The sequence below is a fragment of the Pseudorasbora parva genome, chromosome 19, assembly GCF_024679245.1.
Source record: "Pseudorasbora parva isolate DD20220531a chromosome 19, ASM2467924v1, whole genome shotgun sequence".
Lineage (NCBI taxonomy): Eukaryota > Metazoa > Chordata > Actinopteri > Cypriniformes > Gobionidae > Pseudorasbora > Pseudorasbora parva.
The window spans coordinates 11,102,761-11,127,244 of record NC_090190.1 but is presented as its reverse complement, the minus strand read 5'-3'; the positions used below and the strand labels follow the sequence as shown (position 1 = coordinate 11,127,244).

General features: G+C 38.4%; 2 protein-coding genes across 6 annotated transcripts in view; both read right to left on the bottom strand.

The window, feature by feature from the left end:
• Positions 1–19,594, bottom strand: part of elmo1 (engulfment and cell motility 1 (ced-12 homolog, C. elegans)) — a 114,595-nt gene extending 95,001 nt beyond the window's left edge. For 4 of the 5 annotated variants that reach the window (XM_067426644.1, XM_067426649.1, XM_067426648.1 and 1 more), the window contains exon 1: positions 19,463–19,594. The gene's annotated coding sequence lies outside the window, so the exon portion shown is untranslated. Of the gene's footprint in view, positions 1–2,166; positions 2,288–19,462 lie in introns of those variants that run through there. The other variant, XM_067426646.1, reaches the window with a different exon arrangement.
• A 4,459-nt stretch (positions 19,595–24,053) lies between these two features.
• The window catches only part of rp9 (RP9 pre-mRNA splicing factor), a 6,813-nt gene continuing 6,382 nt past the window's right edge, over positions 24,054–24,484 (bottom strand). Inside the window, exon 6 of the mRNA XM_067425245.1 lies at positions 24,054–24,484. This exon is cut by the window's right edge and continues 720 nt beyond it. The gene's annotated coding sequence lies outside the window, so the exon portion shown is untranslated.

Genomic DNA, 24,484 nt, shown 5'->3' with positions numbered 1-24,484 from the left:
GGTCTCTGACCGTTTGACACCAGCGCTGATGGATAGACTGTTTGGGAAACCATGGGAACCGTGTTCATTTGTATAGTCTCTCACATGAAGATGGCCTCAGGCCGAGGAGATGGAAGAGGTGTGGGACACTCCAGGGATAAGCACAAAACCTTTATTTAGCAGCAGCAGAGTCTAACTGTTACAACCACTGATGAATGTTAAATGCAGGCGATGCGCTGCCCTCAGGACCACTTACCATAGAGTGGGATGGAGTGGGCGGCATTGTTCATAAACTGTTCTTTCAGAAATAGTGAGCGCGCTATATATATATATAGAATATATAATAAAAAGTACTGAATTACACAAACCCATGGGTTATGAAACTCTTCAATGAAAAACAAGCATTAGATAATCAGAGTAAAGGAGAGCTTGTTTAACTGTGCTTCTCATCTTTTAATAACAAAAAGCGAAATACCAACATATACCATGGTACAATCAAGACGTTACTTACGTTACATGTTGCGTTATGTTATATGTTGAGCAGCAAATTAGCATATTAGAATGATTTCTGAAGGATCATGTGACACTGATGCCTGGAGTAATGATGCCTGAAATTCAGCTGTCATAACAGTAATAAATTACATTTTAAAATATATTAAAAAACAAGTTATTTTAAAATGTAATATTTTAAAATATTACTATTTTTACTGTATTTGACAAATAAATGCATCATTGGTGAGCATAAATTACCTATGACTTATAAGTGACTTTTAAACAATATTATTATATGATTAAATTATATAATTATATTAATAAAAAATTACAATTGCCAAAAGTGCCAAGGTACCTACAAACAATTAAATAGTAACACCCTACACACAAAAACATCTGAGGCATCATTGATCGCATACACAAGTTACACATGAAAAATTGTTCCTCAGGATTAAGGGTTTGTTCAAATCGCAACAGAATTAGTAATAGCGTTTTAGCATCTGCAATGTATTTGGACAGTTCCCAGAACAGGCATCCAAAACACAATCTGTCAGATTGTGCAATTGTGGAAGTAAAACAAAATACTTGTTTCCAAGTCGGTTTTATGCAAACTTACAAAAGAAAAGGGAAGTGGAAGAACTTGTTTCCCCTGGCATATAAATAAAATGGGAGGATGGATCCACCAAGGCTCTATTTGTGTCTGTCGAGGTAGGTCACGTCAACTGGCTCTTCTGTTGAGATCATAAATTCCCTTTTCCAAATTCCCACTCATAAAAATTGACAGAATTTTTGACACCTGAAAATGATTCATCCTGCCAGCAGTATATAAACACAGCCGTTCAGCGCTCTTGGAATGAGTGAAACATTTCAAACAGTTTGGTCACATGATTCTTTGAACATCTCTAGTATCGCACAAAGAGAGTGACAGTTGAGGACAACAAAAACCCAAACAAAAATATGAAGAAAAGATATTTGGACAGGTTTCAACATGAACATTGTGAACAACTGACTGTAAAGACTGTGAGTGAGAGTCGATAAAAAGGACTGAGCAAACACAATGCTAGAGGTACACACACCTTGCCTCACTTTTATAAAAATAAAAAAATAAAAAATAAAAATCACAACACCGAAACCAGGCTAATCCAGTCTACTTCTAAACAGAAACTTAAAATTGAAAATTTGTGTAAAAACTGTGCCTAATTCTTGTGCCATTAGCATTATTAGCATTAGCTGATAGCCTCATGGGCATTTAGTGTAAACTAATTTCGAGTACCAGCTTACGGACCTTTCGGGATCCTGCCCTCCTCTCTCTCCCTCGTTTTCTGTCTACTCTATACTATCCTATCGCAAAAAAGGCAAAAACACCAAAAATAAAAGCTTTCACTCGGATGTACATCACAATAACTTCATATTATGTTAAAGAAACTTTAAATGAACTCCATTTCAGTTACAATAAAAATTCACTGATATTTCCAAGTTTACCATAAACATGTTTACCAAGACACATTTCCACCACGGTGGATAATAAAGAGTGAAATTAAATGAAATGGGAACCCTAAAAATAATTCCCAATCAGAAAGCTCAAACAAGCAGAATTTTAGTTAACTCAACCCATTAATGGTTGTCTCTGCATATATCCCTCTGGGATAAGGGAAATAATCTACAAAACACTGCAAATAGTATACATTCTCTTACCTTAACTTTATAGAAATGCTTTGTGCTCCATTATGCACATTTTGTCAAAGCACTGCTGCTTTTCCACTAGTCTGAGGTTTCATTGAGCTCAGATGCGTACGTCAGAGCAGGAACGCAGCGATCCACACCTGAGAATGAAGCATCTCTAAACAGCTAGATTATTCTGGTGATGGTGAGAATTCTGCTTCGAGCAGTCAGCCTAACGTACAGCCAGACGAGAGGTGAATTAAGGACACGTATAACAGCAGGAGTCACAGACAACATAGAAAATAAACAGCAGCTGGACCAGCTCCATTTCACAGGCTATCATAACATGAATAATCAGTCACGCAACGTAAAGATTAATGACATCCGTCAGTTTGCTAATGATGTGGGAGTTCCCAGGCTCTCTGCTGGAGGGGTCTGTAAGTATGCACACTTGACATCTGCAGTCTGATTCATCAGCATACTGAGATCTAATATGAATGACACCACTCACTTATTCTACTAACATTAACTCATATAACTCATAACTCCCTCTGTTACTCTGACTGAAGGGATAAAGTGAAGAGAGAGAGAGAGAGAGAGAGAGAGAGAGAGAGAGAGAGAGAGAGAGAGAGAGAGAGATCGCTCAAACATCCTCATGTGCAACTGAATAAGTACGCATTTTCTTTCTATGAAATAAGTTTGATTCAGCATGTTGGATGTGCACTCCCAATCTAGTTTTCAGTCGTTTGATTCCCCGTGCTGGTAAAACATTGAGTCATGTGACGTTGTTCTATGGGAGGCATGTTAAAGGGTTATTTCACCCAAAAATTAAATGTATGTCAATGACTCGCCCTAATGTCGTTTCACACCCGTAAGACCTCCGTTCCTCTTCAGGACACAGTTTACGATATTTTATATTTAGTCTGAGAGCGTATGGAAGTGTATGCACACTATACTGTCCAGAAAGGGAATAAAAACATCATCAAAGTAGTCCATATGTGACATCAGTTAGTTAATTAAAATCTCTTGAAGCACCGAAAATACATTTTTGTCCAAAAAATCCGTGTTTGTTTTCAAACCTCAAATAAAGATTCGAACGGTTATGAACCAGCATATTGATTCATGATTTGGATCGCATGTCAAACTGCCAAACTGCTGAAATCAAGTGACATTGGCGATCGAATCATGAATCAATCTGCTGATTCAAAACCGTTTGAATCCTTATTATAAAACAAACGCGGAAGAGAAGACAATGCTGAATAAAGTCATAGTTCTTCTTGCCTTAGCAAGCCCCACTAATAACACACATGCACATCTAGCAGGGATAAGTCTGCAAACCCAACAAGGCCACTATGACAAAGCAAATGACATACTAAACTCACTGACAGGGGTTACGTTTCTACCCATTTTAGACCAGCAATTCTAGTTCTTACGCGCTGAAAATATAGAGCAGCATGTCACCGCAATCCCTGATGGGTTAATTTATCCTGAATTGAGACCTGCAAGAGCCTGGAACTTTCCGTGATTGATTTGATGCTATTTTTACGCGCCCCACTTCAAAGATCTGGTTCAAATATACGGTCCATTTAAGTACAAGTACAGAAAGCCTTTTCGAGAAACGAGACTCGCTCTGTAATCCCCAGCACAAAACTACATGGCTTTACCCGACAATTCAACAGAAATTTTCCGCTAATATCTCACCATTGGTGGAAAATATTCTCGAGAGCAATAAAAATAAACTCTCCAAGTTACACAAACAAAATGTTTCAGGGTCAAAAGTAATGCCTTAACCTGCACTGAGCCATGACAGGCAGGATTTTCTGAGTCTGACAATCTCAAACCCAAAGAACTATCATTCAGTGGCAGTAAAGTTTAAGCTTCCATAGCAAGCATTATAATATATATACATAATTATCCCAAACACTGTAATTTGAGCAATAATAGTGTGCTATGGAAATACTGCACGCTGTGGGAGTGCTGGCATAGATTATTGTCTGCTGGGCCTTCTAACCTTCAAAGCATCTTCCCCATAGCGTGCAGCCGTTCTGTAGAGTCGCCAGGCTGTTCCTGAACCTGAGGTGCCAATGAACGGCTGTGGTCTTAAATGATCCGGTTGGTGCCAGGCGGATGGGGAGGGGAACAAAGAGACACTGTGCTTAACACACACACACACACACACAAAGCCAGCTGTCCCTTGCTCCTCACTAACCCCAGCTGTATCTGGTCCTTCACCAACCATCCCTCCTCCCCCCCATCATCACAGACCTAGACCAAACACAGTCCTTTCCACTGTCCATTTTCAGGATCTTCTCCTCAGTCAAACCGCCTTCACTGTGAACGCCCATCGCAATGCCAGCCTTCATTATGTGTGTGTACGAGTGTGTGTGTGCCCACACATGCTTTCATCTCTGGGCCTCAGCCCTACCCTACCCATTCATTGGGGTTGCTTTGAGCACTTATTCTTCATGGTGGTTGTGTCACTCAGGAACGAGTAAGGCATGTAAACTGATGTAAATCTATTACAGGCATGGGCACAGCTACCTTTTTTCCTTTTTGTTTGATTTTGGGACGATGACAAACAATAATGTCCATGATAAAGAAAAGAAGAAAAAACCTAGTTTAAAACACACTGGTGAAATTTACGTTGTCATTTGCGGTACGGCTGCAGTTCGGGAATCAATAGGCACGGGCGGAATGAGGGTCCAAGACTATTTTAACTAATTTCTATTACATAATAGATATGTGCTTATTCAGTGGCCTAACTTTGTTTTAAAAAGTTGGTGGGACAGCACGGTAAAAAATCCAACTTTTAAAGTTTATTCAACTATTTAACATGAAAAAAGTTGAGATAATTCATTTTTTTACAACTAATTGACCCTAAGTTGAGAAAACTCAAATGTTCTGCAGCTGATTGCCTTAAAGGATTAGTTTGCCTTAAGGATTAGTTTGCCTTAAGGATTGCCTTAAATTCACCCAAAAAACGAATTTATATCATTAATGACTCACCCTAATGTCTTTCCACACCCATAAGACCTCCGTTCATCTACAGGACACAGTTTAAGATATTTTAGATTAAGTCCATGTCTAGAAAGGGAATAAAAACATCATCAAAGTAGTCCATATGTGACATCAGTTAGTTAAATAGAATCTCTCGAAGCATCGAAAATACATTTTGATCCAAAAATCACAAAAACTACGACTTTATTCAGCATTGTCTTCTCTTCCTTGTTGTTTGTTTGTGCAAACAAATAAAGATTTGAACGGTTTTGAATCAGCGGATTGATTCATGATTCGGATCGCATGTCAAACTGCCAACAAAAAAATTACGATGTCCACAAATCAATTTCAGCAGTACATAGTTTCATTTATTGACACTCATGTTTAATGTGATAGTTGCATCCTTTCATTTACTGTAATACAATATACTGTTAGTCGCATAAGTATTTACATTAGTGTTGTCAAAATTACCATATTTTGTACCAAGTCGTACTGAAATTTAAAAAATGTGACAATACCAGTACTTTAAACACCTCTGATTGGCCATTATAACACTCAACAGATATGTCTGTGTGGTTGGCTACAATGTGCTTACACCGATACACACTGGAGCGTTTGAAAGCAGGTGTCTTTCAGCAGATCCCTAATACATTCATTGTTTTCTTAAGGCATTACAGAAGGTCATCTGCTATACCTGCATCCATCACATATGATGGTTTTTTTTATTTTATTTTTTATTTATTTTTTATGATTTACTTATATAAAACTTTTATTTAATGTTAAAATCCTATTTAAATAAACTTCCTATAAACGTATAAAAGTGGCCGTTTATAACAAACCCACATAAGTGAGCAGAGACATCTAGACAAGCACCTGACACCGATATTAAAAGTAGGCAGTCATCGCATTATCCATGACTTGCTCCATTTATTAATATAATTTTGCTTTATCAGATACCATCGTGGAAATGAAACCATGCAGATGATTGGTGCACAATCCGTACCTCAGGTAGGTCAAAAAAAACACATGAGAAGAAGCATTACATAATAAAACATCAGCAATCGGATGGGTTTAGGATTTCTCAGAGGACTGTTGAGTTTGCTGAAAAACAGTAAGTAATTTCCCCTGGATTTTTTCCAAATTGAAAGATTAAGATGGGATTAAAAAATAAAAATAAATAATAAATAAATAAATAAATAAAAATATAAAAAATAAAAAGCGCAAAGTACATCTGTGAACACAAATTTCTCCAACGTCCCCCTGGAAATCCAGTCCTGTCCGAAAAGGGCTCTAGACGAACCAGAACAATTAAAATATGCATCAGAAAATGACCTTCCTCTGTCTGCCACTGTGCTCAAAACGCTGAAGATTATCTTATTACAGAATTGTTCATTTAAATCCATTACACCCGATAAAAGGTATTCTCAGGGTTCTGTTCTGGCCATGGAGATAGTAGTAAGTAACCCTCTTGAATGTCATTATAATGTCATTATGCGATCAAACAGGAAAGAACAGAATACTCATCTCTGGAAAAACATTGTACGCGTCCGTTAGAGCAGGAAATAGATGAGCGTGCACTGTAGGCGGCACAGGAAGCCGCTCACCTGACTTTGTACTCAGGGTTCCTCTCCGCTGAGGGCGGATGTGCAGATTTTTTGCCTGTTGTTTTTTTGTTTTTGTTTTTAAATAAAGTGGCACTAACACAACTCTAGTTCATTTATTTAAATTAGCAAAAATGCAACAAAAAGCCTGACAACTGTTGAAATAAAACTACAAATTTCTCACACACATGCCTTTCAAACAGGCATGTCAGAGGTCAGACTCTGTGACAATGTCTACAGCAGGTGGTCAGTAGACAGATTAACCGACTGCCAGAGTTCACAGCAACCTGACAGAGAGCAAAACAAACTGATAGACTAAAAAGTGTGAGAGAGAGAGAGAGAAAGAGAGAGAGAGAGAGAGCAAGCAAGAAAGAAAGAAAGAAAGAGAAAAAGAAACAGAACAGTAGTGAAGAAAAACACCTGCAGAACATTCCTAGCAGAACAGTAGCACAGGTCAAGCCTGTTTTCAGAGGAGACATTCCAGCACCTCCAAGAAAAAAAAAGTCTCTCTTCACAGTCTGTCTCCCTGAGCAGCCATTTGTCTTTCCAGATTAAGGCCCTGCAGAGGGGGGTGTACGGCCAACTTCAGCAAATGTGCGTATCTTCACAAGCCCCAGATTTTGTTCAGTATGGCTGTAAATTCAGAGACGCAACCCACTAAACTTCAAGCTCCAGTGCATTTAGACAACACTTACAATATGTTATCGCTAAGCTGACATTCTAGATATCCAACACTTACAATTCACCAAAAACAACTTTGTCATTATTAAACCCCCTTTAAGTTGTTCCTGTAGTTGTATCTGTATAAATCTCTTTCTTCTGCTGAAAACAAAAGATGATATTTTGAATAATGTCGGTAACCAAACAATTGATGGGAACCATTGACTTGATGGAAAATCAGGAAGTAAGGAAGTAAATAAGGAAGTCAATGGGGTCCATACATTTTTTGGTTACCCATATTCTTCATAATCTATTATTTTTGTGTTCAGCAGAAGAAAGAAATTCATACAGGTTTGGAACAACCTGAGGGTGAGTGAATGATGACAGAAGTTTTATTTTTGGATGAACTAACCTTTTAAAGAGCGTGGTCTAACACTCCTACCGCTTTATCCTCACATACGGGTAGCAGTAGACACCCACCATCAGGTTCACAGATGCATGCAGGTTAACTAAATAATCCTGGAGCCTCTCGCATTGAGGAAGAAGGGAGGAAACAAACTTTAATGTTTAAATTAAATTTAATTTAATTTAATTTAATACAGTATGATGTGCTAATGTTTATGTAGTTTACTGCTAGTCTCATACAGCCAACAAACCAACACACAGAATAACATTATAACTTTCAACACACTCAAATGCAGTTTAGACCCAGTGAAAGAGCATTGCGTTTCCTCACAATTTTAATTTTTCAAATAAGCTGACCCGTAATGAGTAGTAATTCAGCACTTGCAGGTAGTTCGGTAGAATGAAACGTCCTATCATATTAGTCGATTAGCATTGCTCGCAAAAATGACCAAAGAAATGAACATATTTTGTCAAAGATAATATTTTTCCTTTTTAAAACTTTAAAAAATTAAAAGTTAAGATTTTTATACTGATATAGATAGGAACTATTTTCTGATTCCTGCGTAGTAATTATGGAACTTTGTGGTCATACCATGGGTTCAGCGGCGCGATGATATTACGCAGCGCCTGAAAGTAGTCCTCAGATAGGTAATTTCCAATGCGACCGGCACTAAGTTTGTGTTGTTGAAGATAATGCAGAATCAGACTTGCAGCCGGCAAATTATGTAATGGATTTACGGTGCGATTAGCCATGGTTCTGTGTGTTGTACATAGCTGTGATAGTGAGCCGAAGGTGTATTCTACCACCAGGTTTCACAGAATACCAACGAAAATCAAGTAACAAGTTATCTACACAGTTTCTATGGTACAAAATACTACGTTAGTGATGTTACGCTCTGTACCGAGGCTTAAGAGCATGTCTATAGCATTGAAAATTATTTGGCAGTCGCCAAAAAAATTGTCCCGTCAAACCCATATTTGATCAGTTTTTTGTGGTTTATAAGGGATGTAGACAACAGTCATGATGTTATAAGTGATTTTATAAGTGATGTAGTTTATTTTATTTGTTTATTTTAAATTAAATAAAATGGCAATTAAATTTAATTGGTGGGCAAAGGTGTGATTAACTGACATTCAACCGATAAATAAAACTGACAGCGTAATGCTTTTTAGATAAATACCAAAACAAAGTTTATGCCTTTTTTTCATTAAATTTATTCCAGCGTGGCTTGGCTGTAATTCAAAGTGATTTGAAGCGTCGCCCCAGAAATCATCCCCAAAGCGACTGAAAATCCAGAAAGTGCACCAACAAAGGTTCTTATATGTGAAAAACTCTAGCTCTGCGCATTTGACTATTTACACTCATCACTTTTTCAGTGCATGCTTCATTTGTGTACACAGACAGACCTGCTGTTTACTGCTGCACAATCACACTGTAAAAGGGTCTCATCATCTCCGATAAGCACTCAAAGAGTGAATAAAAATCCTTGCTTACACATTACAGCCTCCTATAGCTTTATCAACAAAGCTTAAAGTCAAAGCCAGACTGCAATGACAAATTCAGTCTATGTCCACCCTCCTCAAATTGCAACCAAATGCAGCCTGATCCTGTCACAAAAGACAGGCTGTTCTTGGTGAAACACAAATCTTTATGATGAATCAGCCATCTTTAAATGAAACCTTGTGAAGGATAAAAGAGCAACGTACGGTCTATCCACTAGACTCATATAGCGCATGTCTGACACACCCAATGCAAACATCTCTACTGGGGCTTGATGTAATTAGTCGTAATGACACTCATCAACAAGAAGAAAGCCAAAATGGGGGTGCAGTGTTTTCCTCTTTATGCAAACAAACATTCTAGGAATGGCATGCCCTACTGTTAGACCTCACTAAACCTGAAAGAGAACAAGAGACAGACAGAAAGACAAAGAAGCCTCAAGCTTTCATGACAACAACGTCCCGTCCAGACTTTCACTCCCGCTTCCTCTCCTTCTTATCCATATGTCTAGCATTTACATTCTCTGGTAGACAGATTTATCCAAAATGACTTATACTGCATGAAGAGGAAACATATAAGTGCATTTGTTCTTATGCAAGTTCTTATGTATTTATTGTTTTTATGTTGCTTTCACATGTTTTTGAATTGTTTTTATAACATTTTCATGATTTTCATGATGGGTCAGTGAGTCACAAATTGCGGCATTTAGAAAAACGTTTATAATATTTTCATGACACATTTGTAATGTCTCTAAAAAAATTATGCCCAATCTTGTCAACCAATCAGGCAAGCATTCGACACTATTAAAAGATTAGTATAAAAAAGGTTTTTAAAAAAGTGACTAAAAAAAACATTAAATTATATTATTATTAAATTATATTATTAATGTGTAGGCACATTATATATATTATATAATTTTAAAAAAAACACTCAACTAAAGGATTATTAGGAACACCATACTAATACTGTTTGACCCCCTTTCGCCTTCAGAACTGCCTTAATTCTACATGGCATTGATTCAATAAGGTGCTGAAATCATTCTTTAGAAATGTTGACCCATATTGATCGGATAGCATCTTCCAGTTGATGGAGATTTGTGGGATGCACATCCAGGGCACGAAGCTCCCGTTCAACCACATCCCAAAGATGCTCTATTGGGTTGAGATCTGGTGACTGTGGGGGTAATTTTAGTACAGTGAACTCATTGTCATGTTCAAGAAACCAATTTGAAATTATTTGAGCTTTGTGACATGGTGCATTATCCTGCTGGAAGTAGCCATCAGCGGATGGGTACATGGTGGTCATAAAGGGATGGACATGGTCAGAAACAATGCTCAGGTAGGCCGTAGCATTTAAATGATGCCCAATTGGCACTAAGGGGCCTAAAGTGTGCCAAGAAAACATCCCCCACACCATTACACCACCACCACCAGCCTGCACAGTGGTAACAAGGCTTGATGGATCCATGCTCTCATTCTGTTTATGCCAAATTATGACTCTACCATCTGAATGTCTCAACAGAAATCGAGACTCATCAGACCAGGCAACAATTTTCCGGTCTTCAACTGTCCAATTTTGGTGAGCTTTCGCAAATTGTAGCCTCTTTTTCCTATTTGTAGTGGAGATGAGTGGTACCCGGTGGGGTCTTCTGCTGTTGTAACCCATCCGCCTCAAGGTTGTGTGTGTTGTGGCTTCATAAATGCTTTGCTGCATACCTCGGTGGTAACAAGTGGTTATTTTAGTCAAAGTTGCTCTTCTATCAGCTTGAATCAGTTAGCCCATTCTCCTCTGACCTCTAGCATCAACAAGGCATTTTCGCCCACAGGACTGCAGCATACTGGATGTTTTTTTCCTTTTGTCACCATTCTTTGTAAACCCTAGAAATGTTTGTGCGTGAAAATCCCAGTAACTGAGCAGATTGTGAAATACTCAGACCGACCCGTCTGGCACCAACAACCATGCCACGCTCAAAATTGCTTAAATCACCTTTCTTTCCCATTCTGACATTCAGTTTGAGTTCAGGAAATTCTCTTGACCAGGACCACACCCCTAAATGCATTGAAGCAACTACCATGTGATTAGTTGATTAGATAGTTGCATTAATGAGAAATTGAACTGGAGTTCCTAATAATCCTTTAGGGGAGATATGTATACATACATACATACATACATACACATGTTGTGGTTAAATGGTTCTTTGGCAGGGTGTATGTTTCTATGAAGAACCTTTAATATCCAAAACCCTTTCTATTGCACAAAAGGTTCTTTAGACTACAAAATGTTTAGAAAAAAATGGTTCTTTGGGGAACCAAAAATGGTTCTTCTATGGCATCACTGTGAAACCCCATTTTTGATTCTTCCTGGCACCTTTTTTAAGGGTGTAAAAGAGATTTATTCAAGTCATTATATGTGAATGGCACTTTTTTAGATTTAATAGATTTTTATAAAAAATAAAATAAATAAAAAATAAATAAGAGTTGCCATCATCAACACAGTCTCACTCATCTCAATGCCAGTTACTCAGCCATCTAACTGACTTTAAAATCATGTCATTTTTCACTTTCCCATGCCTAGTTGATCCCAGAATCCCCATGAGCTGACAGTCTGACATTAAGAAAAACACCATAGATGACGGTGCAGGTCTGTGTTTACGGACAGCCTGTGAATCAGTGCTATAGCAAACAGCTAATCCAACAGCGCACAACAGGAACATGACAAATCTTAACCCAAGATGAAGTCCTGCCAAAGTAGATCAAGATGTGGGTTATAACTGCTCAACTTTAAAGCCGCATGATCCACGTGGAGAGGATCAAAGCTGGATTTGTGTTGATCCCTACACATCAACACCGTTAATATTATTGTCATCCCAGACCTCTTGCTCTTTTAATGGGCTATGTCTTGGCTAAGTGACGATTACACCACCAGGATGCAGTCTGAAATGCTCGCCAGAGGGATAGAGAGGGAGCCGCCACATGTGACGGCTTTCCAAGAGAGTAAGTTCTTACTGCAAGTGCGCAGCTGGAGCACACAGCTGGACCGATCGCGAGCGTGCAGCTGTGATGACCTAAGGCTCATAAGACCGAAGACTATCTGTGCCCGTTCAAAGACAACGGACTGTGCCAAATCAGTACCAGCCAGGCCATTTCAACCAAATGTTAGTACATACAAGTGGCACCACAGGATCACTGGCTTCCCGAGAGCACAGGTGCGAGGAAAAGCTTCAAAACCCGCCCAGTGTTGCTGGCACAGTCTAGAGATGACGCCCAACCCAGAGGACGTACAGAAAAAAGAAAAAGTCAAATCTAGTGTAAACACAAGGGACAGAATATTGAAGAATGTGTTCTAAACAGAGCTTTCTAATGACCTGGTTTTGGTCTCACATTGATATTCTTTATCCAAATCAAGGAAGTAAGCAGAACAATTTTAACCAAAAATAAAAAACTATGACAGCATAACTGATTGTCTTTACACTTCCACCGACACTTCAACACCTTCATTTAAACCCGTCTGCTTCTGTAATTAATGTAATGCCAGAAGCAATAATTACATACACTGCTATCTGCTAGAGAAGGAAAATTATCTATGCAGGCAATGCTAGGGGAGACAAGGTGTTGATACCCATCAGATAATATGGTGCCATAAGGCAGAAAAAATTTTTTGCATACTGTACACTGTAAACCCCAACAGTCAAAATAATTAATTGATTTGAGTAGAGCCATCTCAAATTAAACAAATTAGTTTAATTAAATTAAGTTATTTAGAACTTTTTTGAGTTCACAAAACTGACACATTTTAAGTAATCTTTTCTTTAGACAAAAAGGTTTTTAAAAAAAGTTTTTGTCAATTTAGACAAACTTAAATTTAAATGAAACTGGGCAGGGATTTCTATTTCCCAGCATGCTTTTCCACAACACTCAAAGGGTAGAGTAAATACTAAAAATAAATTTAAATAATTTTCAAAATTAATGTTAAGACCTAGTAGCATTTAATGTTTTGTTAGGCTAGTTTAGAAGAGTTTGATGAGTGGAGCATGAGCTTAGTTTGAGAACAGATATTATATATATATATATATATATATATTAAAGGTGTCATGAACTGGCTTTTTTATTTTTTTATAAAGTTGTCTGAGGTCAACTCATGATGTTCATGTGGTTTTTACATTCAAAAATATCATAATTAATAAGTAATAGGCTATTTTCTCCCAAACTCTCGGTTTTGATGGGCGTGCTGAACTGGAGACTTGGAAGTAAACCCCCACGGCTAGGATTGAATTAGATTTGCATATTTCATGAGCTCCCCTGTCAATTCACGAGGGAGAGGAGAGACTGAGGGAGAAGCGGCAACCAGAATGATGCTCTCGATCACAGGGCTCGTAAACGTCTTTATCAAACAAACACAATGATAGCAGAATAGCAGAACAAGAACGGAATATAATGAGATTCATCGGCCTGCCTGGCTTTGCGAGCCCTGGCCCATACGTGTCTAAGTCTAGCGTGCTGAGGTATGTTCTGTTAGACACGTACACATAAGCAAAACGATCTATAACAATGCAGTACTATTACATTTAAAAACACATTTTACTCAGATCGGTGTGTTGCACCATTCCTGTCGGATCCAAATCCAGCATCGACCGAAGATTTGTTTACAAACGGTTCTGCAGTGAAATTAATTGAACATGCCTTCCCCACATGAGCTAGAACTTAATTAAAAATAAAGTTCAACTACTCATTCCAAATATTAGGATCCGAGGAAGGCTTATGCAGCGACTGTGTTCTTCCACAACCAGGAATAGAGCAATATCTTGCTATCTTCCTTGGCATGTTTAAAATTGTTGTTGGCTATTGCACGAGCTACTGGATTAGATGCGCTATAGATTCTGTAGAGGCGGTGTTTCGTCGCGCACTGACGTCAGTAAGCACAGGACCGTTTGCTGAGCCTGGTGTCTATACAAGGTTTTCTTTGACTAACAAGGAAGTTTTTAGCTCTGAAACTTACAGGATATTCTTATATTACTATGACCCTTTATATATAAAAAGCTCAAGGGAAAGTTGATTTCTCAATTCATCACCCCTTTAAATGTCTCACATTGCTGTACTCATTCAGCAAGTGCTATGCTAATGCTATCAAAGCATTGTATATCAAAGAAATGTTTAAATTGAGATTAAATCTAATTTAGCAACATACTCAGACAGTTTAAGTTAGAGCAATTAAAATGAAGTACAAAATAAAGATCTGTCAATTCTACTTGCTATAGACTTTAAATTTCTTAACTTAAAAAAAATATGTAACTGATTACCTAAAATATTAAGATTTTTTTAAAGAAAGAAATGTATTATTGTAGAAACTTTTATTCAGGAAGGACAAATGATACAACAAATGGTTTCTTTAAAAGTATGGTTTCTACAAAAATATTAAGCAGCACTGCTAACACTGATTTTTTAAAAACAGCAATTAGCATATTAGAATTATTTATGGACCACGTGACTGTTGGTTTATTTTAAATTGTAATAATATTTCAGAATATTACAATTTTATTGTGTCTTTCATTAAAGCAATACAGCCTTGGTGAACAAAACAGAATTCTCTCAAAAGCATTTAAAAATCATAATGAGCCCAAACTTTTTGGAATGTAAAAAAAAAAAAAAAAAATTTGGTTTGCCTACATTTGCAATAGCCAATAGAGCTAACAGACATGTACTAAAAGCTACAAACGAATTCTTTAAAATTGAAGTAATTCATTTCTGCACTATTGTGATTCAGATTTGTTCCAAACAAGTTAACAAATTCCTATTACCATATATACAAACCTTTTACAGCTAAACGCAACAGACCATGCACCTCATTTATAAAGTGTCATGCATATATGATCCTAAATGTGAACTTACAACAGTGACAACAGCTTAAGCCTTTATAAACCTCAATTTATTTCTTACTTTTGATGTACGATAAAATCCATGGAATGTAGGATCAAATCCAGCCATATGTGTGCTTATAAAATGAGGCACCAGGCTCCCCAGTCGATTTTTTTCTAATTGTTGTTAATGATTCACATTAATGTTCACGTATAACCCCTGATGCAACTGGCTTTTTCAAATGTGCATGGGTACGTGCAATAGTTTCTCTATACGGGCACACTGAAGATGCACTCGACTAGATGAAGAGATGTTTGGCACCAAGATAAGAAAATACCATCAGACAAGGAACAGTTAAGAATCCCCCCAAGAGTATGTAAGTTATATGTGAGATAAGGGGGCTGGGTGGCGAGAAGGTTATAAAGTGTGAAGAAGAATTTGAAAGTGTGTGTGTGTGTGCGTGCGTGTGCGTGTGCGTAAAATCACTTGCAGTCAAGAACTCATCATAAATTGGCAAGGTTGCACTCAGAGGTGAGAGACTGAGAAACTGCAGAAAGTAATTTATATATACATGCCGCACATGTGCAGAATTTCAATAAGCCGTTCGCACAGTGACTCCGTAAACTTCTGACTCTCTTAGAAAACTCATCTGATCTCAGTTACTGCCTCTACCGCACACAGACAATGATAACCCACCCCCCTGACTCAACCCAGAAATGAGGACAATGAAAAGCAGAAAATCATTTCTTACATGACTTAGGATGCTTTCCCTCATGAGTTTATGATGCAAATGTTTTAAAGAGAGGATAAGTAACTAAACGCATTGCACAGCACACATTCAAAGCGCTAAGGCTTTGAGAGACACATTGCGCCATGACGCTCTTTTGGCTCGCATCCGGCTCGCAACACTTTTCCTTTCATGTTCTTCACACTGAAAATGCTGTCCTATTTTACTCTATACACTCTTAGAAATAAAAGATCCAAAGGTTTTTTTGCCAAGATCCCATTAAAGAGGTTACCAAAAAATCTTTCAGTGAATGTTTTTCAGATCTCCAGAGGCTTAACGGCTAATGCCTAAGCCCACTTAGGCTCACTCTTGTCAGTCAGAGAGGTCAAATTTGACCATGATGTATCACTGGAAGTCTGGACTTAGAAAAGTTTCAGCTCTTGGAGGTCTGAGCTCCAGAGGCTTCAAGGCTGATGCCCAACTTGGGCTCACTCTGTTCATTCAGAACCTGTTTCCACTGTAAAAGAATAGTTTGTGTAGTGTAAAGGTTCCATGGAGGTTAATGCCAATAAAAACCCTTTATTTTAAAGAGTGTATATAACAAAAAATAGCATACACAGTGGCACACAACGGACAGCATCTTGTCTAGAACCAAAAATATGCATTTGACATTAAAGGGGGGGGGGGGGGGGGAATGCTGTTTCATGCATACTGAGCTTTTTACACTGTTAAAGACTTGGATTCCCATCCTAAACATAGCCAAAGTTTCAAAAACTAATGTTGGACGTTCGATGAAGTATTTCTGTGTCAAAAATACTCCTTCCGGTTTCTCACAAGTTTCGGAGAGTTTTTTTCGAGTATGGGTCGGCTTGACGTTAATAGAGCGGAAGGTCCTTGTATGGGCAGTACGGGCTCTTCTCCAGGTAGGGTGCGCGCGTGCGTGACTAGAGCGAGAGAGGAAATGCACGCAAATAAACACTGCTCTCAGCTGAGAGATCCACTCGTCCGTTAACACTTATGTCGTTATAGTCCGCGCCTCGCTCCACTTTATTCCTATCGGTGACGTCAAGCGACTTCAACGCTTCAGCACAGCATTCTGGGAATGCAGCGCTGCATTTGAACCGATATGAACGCAGAAATGACGGGAAGCTTCACAACATCACGCTTCAGTCGCGTCTAAAAGTGGATCTCCACCGTTCACTGCTGTCACAGGACTTCATCAAATCATACCAAAGAAGTGTGTTTTTGACAGAGCGGTCCCAGCGATAAAGGTTCGGTCCTGCTTTGGAAGCAGCCGGTGAGTAAAACTGCTTCAAATGTCTCTGCTATTGGCTATCGTCGCGTGAGTAAACATCAGTAAACGACACGATCGCGTGCTTCGTCATTCAAATGCACTAACGGTTACTCCATTGTTGTTCTATGTATAACGTTACACTAGTCTGACGTGCAAAACCGTTTTTGCTTGCTACTGCTAAGGTTTAGTCGCATACAATAGTCCATAAACCGAATCATATCCTCATAAACGGTGAGTAAACACACACAAATGTTGACAGGCCACTAAATACAGTACATACCACAGAGACGGACGTCCTGCTGTTGCTGTTTCTCCTGTTCAATTTATTCTTGATCATATATGTATTAGCTGAGATCGATAGCCATGGGTTTCTCCATGCTTGCTCGTCATTCTTTAGCTCCGCCCACACGATACGCCTCCAGGCGCTCGTTTTTTTCCGGAAAGACTCGGTACAGCCTATATTTCTTTTATAAATATAATAAAACTAAAGACTTTTCGGAGATATGAAGGATGCAATACTACTCTATACTACTCAAGATTGACATGAGATTGACTGAAACTGAGTGTTTCACCCCCCCTTTAATGTTGTGACGTGACTTAATTATTTCTGACCCAGAAAACACACTACAGCATAACATACACTGACTGGACATGCTTATGGTTTAAGACCAAGAGCACGTGGATGTGATCTAAAGGACCAATGGGGCAACACGCTGAGCTCACACTTCCCTCAAGACAAAAAAGTGACTCAACAACATGAGGATAAAGACCATCACTGCAAAAAAACAAATTTTCATCTGGACTCCACAAGAGCCACGTGCATCAGAAATACCCTCAACTACAAAGTCAAGGAAATATATGCATGAAAAAGATGAAGACTGAGCTTCTGATAGTTTTTCAAATGAAAAGGAAGGAACTATTTCCTTCCCAGAGGGCATGGAAGTCTCTAGTGCTTACAGATGTAATTTCTTCCTCAATTTTTTTCAAAGTTTTTCCAAATAACCACAATATACAATAAAGAATTGATGGTAGATCAAGTCTCATTTAAAACTGCAACAACTAATTCAATGATTTATATACCGGTAATAGTAAAAATCTACACAAGTGAATCGCTATGGTACTGATATCTTAGTAGAATTAAGATTATGTGTACTAATTTAATCTGAAGAAGATAAAAAATGGGAATATTATGAGTCTGATACTTACAGAAGTCACTACATTTTGATACTGCATGATTTTGCAAAGTAATGCTGACTAAAGCACAAAAATGCATAACACAGGGAAATGTATTAATAGAAGAATTCATATTTCAATATGGTTTTCTTCATGTTTGTGTATGGCTGTTATCCAATGTTTTTTTATGTGTTTTCTTTGTAACTGTCAATTTTTGTATGAGTCATCTTAATAACACAACGGCCACACAACTTCCTTTCATACATTTAAATTTTAAAGGGACCGTTTGTTCATTCAATAATAATATATATTTTTTAAAGAAGCCATTGTTTACTCACGTCCGTGGAACACAAAAGATGTTAGGCAAAAGACAAACTGTCACGCTTCAGTCACCATACGCTTTCATTCCATCCTTTTTGCCTACAATGGAAGTAAACGGTGACTGAGACGGTGCCTCTTTCTCACAGCTCCTTTTGTGTTCAACTGAGGAAAGAATGTCATATGTGCTTGTAACGACATGAGGGTGAGCATTTTGCCTTATAATAACGTCATAGGCAACAAGACGACAGAATTGGGTGATTTGTCCCTTTAAGTAAACATTTATTTCACGCACACAGTCGCGTTACAAAGTAAATTTCTAAAGTCTATCAGGAGCTTCCATTAAATAAATAAAATCGTTTAAATAAGTTTCAAACACCATTAAAGCATATGCTTATCTATATTGCTGGTCTTTCCTAAAGAGACAATAGAGAAGTCATTGTCATTGTGCAGAACTCTCTAATGCACATAAACAGAATTGAATTGTAAAAATACAACCACTGATGTTTTAGACACTCTTTTGACCCCACAGAGCCAATTTAATGCGTGTGTGAAATAAAACACGCATGAAGTCAAGCACAGTCAGTCATGCACTGAGCTCTGTCAAACTCTCCGCCCGCTGCGATCTGTCTGTTCGCGCTCAATAGAGGGGCTATTCACGAATCACGATTGTCTTACAACTGCACACTACAGCGCTTAAACTTCAACCAGCGAGAATGAAACAGCACGAAGTGGCCTGTGGTCGCACCGACAACAGATTATCATCACAGGAATCGGCGACGCGTAATAAAACGTACAGACCTGAAGCGGCGAGGCGACTTTTCCTCCTTCCAGGGATTGATGTTTGGGAGTTTGTTGCAGTCGGTCGCTCCCTCCCTTTCTCTAGCGCACTAGAATGATAGTGCTGATGTTGTTTTCACTTCCTCTTTCCTCCTCCTCCCGGCTGCTCATTGGCTCCACTGTTTCAGTCATCCACCAATAACAGCACAGCAAATCCTGATCATTCAATAGACTGATAAAAGAGCATCAGTGTAGGCTACTTTCTCAGTTTGTGAGGCCTGCTTTTGTTTCTTAAAGGGTTAGTTCACCCAAAAAGGAAAATTCTGTCAATAATTACTTAGCCTGATGTCGTTCGACACCCGTAAGACCTCCATTCATCTTCGGAACACAAATGAAGATATTTTTGTTGAAATCCGATGGCTCAGAAAGGCTTTCATTGACACTAATGTAATTTCCTCTCTCAAGACCCAAAAAAGGCACTAAAGACGTCGCTGAAAAGCCCATCTCATTACAGTGATTCTATAATAATTTTATGAAGCGGCCAGAATAGCTTTTGTGTGTAAAAAACAACAACAACAACAACAACTAAATAACGACTTATATAGCGATGGGCAATAATAGTTTTCGGCATGATTTAAAGGGTTAGTTCACCCAATGACCATTAACATATGACCATTAACATATAAATGAACATTACCCCATGATTTAATGACCCCCAAGCCATCCTATAGGTGTATATGTTTCTGACGAATACATGGGATTTATATTAAAAAATGTCCTGGCTAATCCTGTACCTTTATAATATTTGTAATTGAGCACAACATTTTAAGCCCAAAAAAGTGCATCCATCCATAAGTATTCCACATGGCTCTGGGGGTTAATAATACCCTGACGTGGTCATACTCAATTCTAGTCAGAATATGAGTCTGAAACTGCCCCATTGGGCTGTGATTATGGGGCGTGTTTCAAACAAACCAGGAAAGACCTCAATTGGATAGACCTACAACCAATCAGAGCACCAAAGCGACGCATTGTCAAATGTCAGAGTTCAACTGCACTGTGTTGCCAAGTCCGCGTTTTGTTTTCTATGTCCGCGGGTTGAAGTAACTATTATGTGAGACCATGAGTGCGAATTTTAGCAGGCAACTTTGCCGAAATAACACACATTTTACCCTCCAAACGCCATTTTTTCCCCGGAGAACCCCCCGGCGGGTTTTGTTGTGAAAACTTGGCAACCCTGTCTGCACGCATGCTGGAATCAGGCTGGAATACACGATCTTTGCCGGTGTTGTAAAAAAAATTAATAATTTAATGATACACAGAGTACTTACCCAACATGATGACCATTTCTGAGAGAAATTGTGAAGGTGAATGCATATACAAACAAGCTCTCCGTTTAGGATTCGATCAAATCCAAGCCCCATTGATGGCGTGTATGACTACGTTACTGTTGATCATCTGTCCGTCATCGTCTAAAGCTCGCCCTGATGATTTCATTGGTCCGAACAGTTTCTGTTCGGGGATAATTACTCCTCTATGGAGCGAGGCCAGACCGAACCGCCCGACCTAAAAAAATTGTGGGCGGGGCTAAGTACGGCTGGCATCCAGGCTAGGTCTTTCATATTCATCTTACTAAAAAAGCGTAACGACATATGACTAGGCTGTAGTGCAAGCGTTTGAAACTGTGAGAGGTGTTACACTTCTTTTGTAAATTGAATACAGAAGGCGGTCTGGCAGAAGATAGATATTTTACCTAATGTGTTAAATATGGATATTGCTCTTATACACATCGATTTGCTTCAAAAGGCTTTCATTAATCATCTGGAGCCATGTGGATTACTTTAATAATGGATGGATGCACTTTTTCGGGCTTCAAATTTTGGGCTACAGTTCACTCCCATTATAAAGCTTGGATTAGCCAGGATATGTTTTAAAATAATTGTATTTACAAATATTTTATTTGTCTGAAAGAAGAATGTCATATACAGCTGGAGGGTGAGTGAATCATAGGATCATTTTCAATTTAAGTGCAAAGTTAAGACATTGGGACTTCCATTAAAAAAATGTATTAGGCCTATATATTTACAAAAGAACATTAACATTTAAGGTGTTCAACAGATAATGATTAGTAAGTAATTTGTATTTATTAAAACCCTAAATTAATGCCAGCAAGTCTTTATATACTGATAGAAGAAGAAAATAGGATTGAAACAGAACATCATTGCCTGGTCATTAGTCTTCAGTGCATAGCTGGCATTTTGTAAATATCTGTCCATTAGATCTTAACATCCTCACAATGTCCACACACACAGGCAATAGATTATCTGTCCCACACAAGGTGATGTATTAACTGCCCCATGCTGACATCATTTGCCTACTCCATTTTGATGATTAGATAGGGGATGTAATTCTATAAAAGCCTTTAAAGAATGTCTAGAATTCTGTTAAGCAACGCTCATGATGTAAAAGATTATGTAAACCAAAATCCAGTCCACATGCAATGTCACTGCGCTTCAGTCCATGACAGCAGAGGTGACACTACCTTTAGTTTGTCACTAAATAAAAACCATTATGCAAATAAACATCATGGATCAATCTCTGCAAGAGCTCTTCTCTGAATGCTGTGACATACTTTGGAATTATTATTTTTGGGGGGACTGTGTGAAATGATGAACAATTCTAGTTCTTTAGGAAATGAAACTGCTGAAAACCACATATTCTGCATCACAAAATCTGCATGGATGATTACATCAAATGCACATTCTGATATATAATTCTGATTTAATTTACTTTAAAATTAGATTTGTATATATATATATATATATATATATATATATATATATATATATATATATATATATATATTCACCACAGCACCTGTTAGTGGGTGGGATATATTAGGTAGTAAGGGAACATTTGGTCCTCAAAGTTGATGTATTAGAGGCAGATAAACTGGGATAGGATGAGTGAGTTTGACAAGGGCCAAATTGTGATAGCTTGACGAGAGCATCTCCAAAACTGCAGCTTTTGTGAGGTGTTCCCGTATCTATCAAAAGTGGTCCAAGAAATGAACAGTGGTGAACCGTCGACAGGGTCATAGGTGGCCAAGGCTCATTGATGCACGTGGGGAGGGAAGGCTGGCCTGTGTGGTCCAAACAAAAAGACAAGCTATAGCTCAAATTGCTCAAGTAATTAATGATAGAGATATAAATGTGTCAGAATACACAGTGCATTAAAAAATTGCGTACGGGGCTGTATAGCCACTGACCAATCAGTGTGCCCATGTTGAGTCCTGTCTACTGCCGAAAGCACCAACAGTGGGCACATGAGCCTCAGAACTGGACCACGGAGCAATTGAAGAAGGTGGCCTGGTCTGATAATCACGTTTCATTTACATCACATGGATGGCCGGTTATGTGTGCGCCGCTAACCTGGGGAACACATGACACCAAGATGCACAATGGGAATAGGGCAAGCCAGCGGAGGCAGTGTGACTTTGGGCATTGTTCTGCTGGGAAACCTTTGGTCCTGCCATCCATGTTACTTTGACACGTACCACCTACCTAAACATTGTTGCAGACCATGCACTGTACACCCTTCACGGAAACGGTATTCCCTGGTGTCCGTAGCCTCTTTTAGCAGGATGAGCCCTGCCACAAGGAAAAAATGGTTCAGGAATTGTTTAAGGAGCACAACAATTAGTTTGAGGTGCTGACTTGGCCTCCAAATTCCCCAGATCTCAATCCAGTCAAGCATCTGTGGGATATGCTGAACATTCCAATCCATGAAGGACAAACTTCGCAACTTATAGGATAAAAAGGATCTGCTGCTAACATCTTGGTGCCAGATATCACAGCACAACTTCAGGGGTCTAGTGGAGTCCATGCCTCGACGGTTCAGGGCTTTTTTGGCAGCAAAAGGAGAACCAACACAATATTAGGGTCATTAGTCTCTATACTATATTGACAATTTCATGCTCCAAACTTTGTGGAAAAAGTTTGGGGATGGCACCTTCCTGTTCCAATATGACTGCACACAAGTGCACTAAGCAAGGTCCATGAAGACATGGATGAGCGAGTTTGGTGTGGAGGAACTTGACTGGCCTGACCTCAATCCGATAGAATACCATTGGAATGAATTTGAGTTTAATTTATAGATTTTTTTTTATTTATAGAAAAATGTGTATTTATTTTATAGAATTGTAAATGGTGTATATCCATCCATCCATCCAAATATACACCTATTATAATAAAATAAACTAATTACATAAATATATATAATATACATACCATTCATTTTTAGTTGTAATTGGTTTTTGTGATAATGTAATGTTTTTAAATTTATTGTATTTAATAAAATGCCTATTTTTGAAAGCAAACTGCTGTGCTGGAATTTTCTGTCACAGATGAACTTTAAATTACTTGTCTTAGAGTAAACCAAAATTTAAAATCGATTTAAACTAAGTAATTCAGCGAAGCATTAAGCAGAACAGCAGGGAACTCATTGTGAGATTCACAGCTTGTCAGATAAAAAGGGAACATGTCACATACACACACGTTTCTAATGGCCCTGGCCAGATCAGAACAAAGGGAGACAATGAAAAGAGAGGAACTAAAAAGGAAACATGAGAATCAAGCTTTTATTACCAGTACAAGCACATTCTGTAGACGAGCACAGTTAAGCTAACGACTTCAAACGACTTGAAAATCAAATAAAGCCCCAGTAGTCAGAATTTTGTAGCTGATTTGATTGATTTTATATTATTAATATGAATATTTACAACTAATTCATTACTGTTTTTTAAAAACACACATTTAAATAATCTCTAATTGAATCGGCATTATGAAGAGCTCCTTTGATGATGTGATGCACTATTTATCTTGATACAAAATGGCACATGTACTCCAACGACAACGGCAGGACTCTGGATTTCAGCGACGAGATCAAAGGAAAAGCATCTTTTCCCTTCTCAATATGCCTCTCTGGTGTTATGAATGATGCGCAAACCATTGTCACCCATTCAAGAGGTGCTAATTGGCTGCA